We start from the raw sequence: 6,727 nt of genomic DNA on the forward strand, positions 1-6,727 counted from the left end.
CAGAACTGACTGTATTTGCACTCATCCCAGTACTAACCCCACAGCTTTAGGACATTTCAAATGCTCACCTATGTATTTTTTAAAGGGTCTAAGGTTTCCCATTTCTACTGCCCTGCCAGGTAGTGCATTCCAGATTCTCAGCACCCTCTGGGGGAAAAGCTTTATCCTCAAATTCCCTCCAAGCCATCTTGCCTTCTATCCACACAGTCCATGCCTGTCATATTCTATACACCTCAATCAGGTGTCTTCTCAGCGTACTCTGCTCTAAAGGAAAAAACTTGTGCCTGTCTAACCTCTCTTCAAGGCAATATGCTCCAATCTAGGCAACATCCTGGTGAATCTTCTCTGTACCTTCTCAAGGGCAATCGCATCTTTCCTATAGTATGGTGACCAGAACTACACACAGTAATCTGGTTATTACCTAACCAAGGTTTTGTATCACTCCAACATAACCTCCTTGCTTTTATTATCTGCATCATGACTGATAAAGGCCTTCTTAACCACCTCATTAACCACCATCAAGCGTCATTGGTCAAACACTCCAAGATCCTTTGAACTTCCTCGTGTTCTACTATTTATTGAGCACTCCCTTGCCTTGCTATTTCTTCCAATGTACATCACCTCACATTTACCAAGGTTAAATTCCATCTGCCACTCATGGTCCATGCAACCAACCTGATTACAGTTTCCTGAAATCTAAGACCTTCTTCTTTCTCACTATTAACAACATGGTCATCTGCAAACTTACTTATTACCCTGCCCACATTCTCATCTATTTTATATGTATATATCACAAATGGCCTCCAGGCACACAAATAGCTTTCTACCAACACCCTCTGTCTCTAATCACTAAGCCAATTTTGGATACATCTTGCCAAGTAAAATAACCACCTGCTGTTAAAGAATGGTCTCTGCAGTTGGGTGGATGTGCCTGTGGTTGGTCATTCGTTTCCTTCACTGACAATGGAAATGCTAACTGGTCCATACAGGTTCTGAGTTTCCATTTGAGCTGGCCTTTGTTGAGCTTGTTGAATATTTGTGTCCTGGCAACTCTGGCAATGGTTTAGCAGCCTTGTTAAAATGAAATTTGACTTCCTGCCATTTCACTTTGACTTTTCACTCACACCTATACTTCTTCTGGTTTCAGTGGCCGTATGTTTCTTTGGAAGAGTCTTTTGTGTACAGAATGACATTTGATTTTGCACTGGACTATTTTCCATGCCTTAAATCGGTTGTTGAGGATTGCTCTGTGTATACCTATGCAGGATTAGTTTGATTTCTTTATGATACCTTTAGCAATTTTCACTGCGCCTATTCCCTAGGTGCAAACATAACCAGTTGACCTTGTTGCATTCGGGTTAATCCAAATCCTGTGTTGCTGGCATCAAACTACAGGATGCCATCATCATTTATGTACTATTTCAACTTGATTACTTGCTTGATGATAGTGAATGCTTCTTCTTGTTCTCTGCCCCAGTAGCACTGCACTTCCTTGGCTGTGAATTGATGTAATAATTCACACTCCACGATAAATCAAGCATAAATTTTACCAAATAGTCAATGAATCTAACAACTTGCTACACTGTTTTTATACCTACTGATTGTTGCACCATTTTTACAGCTCACACCTTTTTGGGATGTGAGTAAAGAGCTTTCTAGTCAGTCTGTGGCCTATGTGGTACCTTTAATTACAAGTTATTTTGCTCAACTTCTGTTCTGTTCTGTACTGTTGAGCAGTCTCACTAGATTTTGATCATGATCAGCAATGGTTTCTTCCCGTATAGCTTTAACTCCAGAAAGATCACTAACTATCTCATGAGGTTGGCATTGATATTCATCTGGAGCAGAGAAAGTACTAAAAATCATGCGTAATCATCTAACTCCTTAAAGACCTGCTGAGTGTATTTAAAATGCTGCTGCTTTCATCTTGCTTCATATGCCAGGGTGGTGAAGATTCTTTAAAACCAAAAGAACTGCGGATGCTGGAAATCAGAAACAAAAGCAGAAATTGCTGGAAAAACTCCACAGGTCTGGTAGCATCGATAGAGAGAAATCAGAGTTAAAGTTTCTGAAGAAGGGTCACTGGACCCAAAATGCTAACTCTGATTTCTCTCCACAGATGCTGCCAGACCTGCTGAGCTTCTCGAGATATATCTGGTGAAGAATTTTGCCTTTACAAGTTGTAACAAAATCCTTCCAGAGGTTGACATGGGGTAGTGAGATTTCTTCAGCATTTTATTGAGATGTTTTGAGTCAATGCACACCCTCAGCTTTCTGGGCTGTTTCACTGCTAGCACACTACTAATCCATTCCGTAGGAGTTGTCACTTTTTTGATTATTGGTTTTTTTGCGGCTTTTCTAACTTGTCTTTCAGATTAATTTTGAGGGCAGCTGGAATGTTCCCTAGCTAATGTTGAACTAATCTTACACTCTACTGACTGAAGATAGTCACCTGGACGACGTCCTAATCTTGTGAACACATCTTTGTACTTATCTAGGATGCACTCCATGGCCAATGGATTAGCATGCAACTCAACATTGAGGCCTATCAGCCCAAGCTTTCAACTTGTTTCAGCTGAGATGAGTGGCATTTGCTTGCAGTTTATGATCTGGGACTCCTGATCTCGTACATGTAATATGTCCCTTTGAAATGAGTATGGTGCTATCATACAGTCTCACCTTTACTTTAAGGACTTCATTTTTGCTTTACCAAGTTAAGCCAATTTGCACAGCTGAGTGAAGGCCACGACATTGCATGTCGGACCAATCTATCTGACCTTTTATGAAGATCTGAAAGTACCCTTCTGAAATCTTCACTCCAACAGCCACAAGCCATTTCAAACCTATCAGCTTGATTGAACTGTTGCACATAGTGTAGTGATTCCTCAGAATCTTCAGCTACTATCTCTCCATTGGCCATCCATTCCTGCTTACATTGCTTCATTTTAGCCATCGTCGAGAGTGTGGTGCTGGAAACCCTCAGCAGGTCAGGCAGCAGGTCTCATTCCTGATGAAGGGCCTATGCCCGAAACATCGATTCTCCTGCTCCTCGGATGCTGTCTGACCTGCTATGTTTTTCCAGCACCACAATCTCAACTCTGATCTCCAGCATCTGCCGTCCTCACTTTCTCCTAGTTCATTTTAGCCATACACCTGCATGCAACATGACTCATCTTTTTGCAGTGAGAATATTGATTTCCTCATGTTGGACATAATATCTCCTGTAGTATTTTCATTCTAGTCTTTTTAATTGTTCCAGATACTTTCTAAACAACCTGTTCAGAGGTGTTATTACATACCTCTGGAGTCGGTGGGCTACTGACTCCTGGCTCAGAGTCAGAGGCATGACCATTGTGACACAATAACCCTCCCTGTTGTGCCTGGTGTACCTGTCAGCAAAAGGCAGTCTGTTCTACCATGATTGTGCTCTAGCTGTCAATTTACAACCTCAGCATTTAGATGTGGGTCAGTCACATATCTGACTGCAAGTTTGCCTTCTCTCTGTCAGGACCTTTTCACTTTTGGATTCCTTATTTCTAATACAGTCCTGTATCTAGCTGGCTTCTCCTTTACTTGTTCAAATTCACAGGATTCTGCAAATTGAGTTAATGATGTTTACATCATGATCAATGGATTATTTTACATTTTTTCCTTTGTGTTGAATGTGTACTGTTCATATGTAAATCTCACCTGGGGTTGAAGGCATGCCTTCAAAGCTTTAAAAGATTCTGCTGCCTGTTGTTTTTTTTTGGCATTTGAGAGAAACTTTTGAAAGGATCATAGAATCTCTACAGTTTGGAAGCAAGCCATTCAGCCCATCGAGGCTACACTGACCCTCTGAACAGCATCCCTCCTAGACTTACTCCCTACCCTGTCCCTGCATTTCCCATGGCTAATCCACCTAGCCTTGCACATCCCTGGATATTATTAGCATGGCCAATTCATCTAACCTACATTTCTTTGGATTGGGGGAGAAAAACAGAACATCTGGAGGAAACTCATTCAGAGTGGAATTTGTCTTGAAAATCTCATTCCAACAGTTATAAAAGTGTTGTGACTTTTACTTATTCAGGTTTGCTCAACAAATCTATTGCAGTGACATAATTCTATCATTGTTCAAGGAAGAATCCTCAGTTTTCCCTTAGATCTCCAGAAGTTTGAACTGCAGCAATTGGCGTAACAATATTCTCTCAAACAATGCTTTCACTATGATCATCAGTCCATTCTTGTTATTTGTATGGCAGCTCACAACTCTTGTTTTTTTTTTAATTTCAGCTCTAAACACTCATCTCAGTGCTTCTTCTGACACCATGCAAATATCACACTATCAAATTGTTACATTCAGGATAAACTAAGTTATATAAAACGTACAAGCCAACAGTGTTAAACAAAAGCATTTTATTGAAAAGAAGCTTAAGATATCTGCCCACATGATGTTTGCCCCGTAGTAGAGGTCAAATGATTATGGCAGTCTAGGACGACATTTGTACCTGATTGTATTTCAGTGTTAGCAAAGACAAAGTATAGGTGCTACAATTAGCCGCTTCCTGTGGGCTAAAAAGGAGGAAAGTGAAATTTAATGCTGCGATTCACTTTTCCTCCAGTTTTGAGTTAATTATATTGATGGAAAAGGAGATGTTTCCTTGTGTGCTCCACACTTGTTCCTTCCCAGTTATAATGATCCTTACATGGGACTAAGAGATTGATTGCAATATTGTGACCTGTTGATTTGCTTACCTGCCCATAGAAAATCTTGCAAATATCACACTATCAAATTGTTACATTCAGGATGAACTAAGTTATATTTATTTGCATGCTGTACAATTACATAGAATCTGTGTAATTGTAAAAAGTTCTTCAAATTAAGAATAAAAGTTTTCATTGAGCTAAGCAGAAGTTCATCAAAATATTGAATAAAACAGCGCTGAACATAATTGGTTGCTTTCAAAAATATTTCATTGACAGCCTGATGAAATGTTTCATGGGCAATGATTCCATGAAATCTCAATTAGCCTTTGTTGATGCATTAAGTCGAGTAGAGCAGAAGCCCTGAAAATAGACTAATTTGTATATCATATGGATTTTTTCAGTGGTAATTGAGATGTGATCATTTGAAGATTCGGGTATTGTCAAGATGAATAATCTCTTGGCCATACACTATTCCATTTTTTTAAGATAAATCCATAACTAGAAAGTCCTATTCTATTGGCAGAAATGCAATAGGCTACAACCACTGCCTGGCTTTTATTGTCAGATGCCGCGTGACATCAAGTTATAGTCCAACAGGTTTATTTAAAATCACAAGCTTTCGGAGCGCTTCTCCTTCTTCACTTCATCTACAAAGGACTCACCCTCCGAAAGCTTGTGATTTTAAATAAACCGGTTGGAATATGACCTGGCATTGTGCGACGTCTGACCTTGTCCACCCCAGTCCAACACTGGCACCTCTGCAGCATGCCTTTTATTGCAAGCAGAAAGCTGATTAAGTACAGAAAATTTACTTTCTCTCAATTTTCTTGTCCTTCACTGTCACAACTTCAGAACTTGGTGGCAAAAGAGTTAATTTTCCAGTTCTTGTATATTTGTTACCAGAGTTCTTAAACAATAAAGATCCTCAGGATTCAGGTATTAAAGCAAATGAACAAAAACAAATTGCAGAATTACTTCTTGTAGTGTATTTGTAACTGATGTGGCAATTAGGAGAAAGTGAGGACTGCAGATGCTGGGGACCAGAGCTTAAAAATGTGTTGCTGGAAAAGCGCAGTAGGTCAGGCAGCATCAAAGGAGAAGGAGAATCGCGTTTCGGGCATAAGCCGATTCCTGAAGAAGGGCTCATGCCCGAAACGTCGATTCTCCTTCTCCTTTGATGCTGCCTGACCTGCTGCGCTTTTCCAGCAACACATTTTTAAGCACTGATGTGGCAATGCTTATCTTATCCTTCATAACACATGTGGCTGGGCATGTACTAAGCTGTTTGGTTACATAGAGCAATATATTTTCTTCAGCATGTCATGCTTTAAGTAGCCTGAATTAAAATGAAGTCTAAAACATTCATACCCTCACTGCTTTATGTTATGACACATTAATGATCACATGAGCATGACTCCTAAAGGTATACTGACATAATATGTCTCTTAAAGGTTTACTGACTGTGAGGCATAACACAATAACAGGATGACCCTAAAGTCAACCAGTTGGACTTGGCTAGCAGGAGACTTCAAGAGCAAAAATTGGTGTGGGCAGGTAAAAGGGTAGCCTGACTCCCCACTAGTTGAACAGTTCTAAGATCCCATACAGGATGACACATAGTGAGTGTGCAGAGAAAGGTCAAAGACTCCTGAGTCACTTCTGCAAACATCATGATGCGCTGCTCATAGCAGTCATCATACATACTTTCCAACAATGTTTGGATATCCATAAAATGTTCAACCCAACGTCGAGGGTATTCTCACTTTAATGTAAGGCATGTGGTTTTTATAAATATAATTTAGTTTATAAACTGAATTTTGAACTAAATCGCTTCATTAGTATGAAAAGGTTAATAATCAACTTTTTAGTATTTCTGGAGCCTTTTTTTGTTTAACCAGTATGACAGATAGAGTCCTTGGTGTGAAATTGGAAACTTGCATTGTAAAAGCTTTACAACTGGACAGAGTAAACAATTTAAGAAGTCCAACTTGTGTTTAGTTTAGAAGGGCCAGGAACTGATTATTTCGCTTGGGTGAAA

Source organism: Chiloscyllium punctatum, chromosome 15, assembly GCF_047496795.1.
Source record: "Chiloscyllium punctatum isolate Juve2018m chromosome 15, sChiPun1.3, whole genome shotgun sequence".
Classification (NCBI taxonomy): Eukaryota; Metazoa; Chordata; class Chondrichthyes; order Orectolobiformes; family Hemiscylliidae; genus Chiloscyllium; species Chiloscyllium punctatum.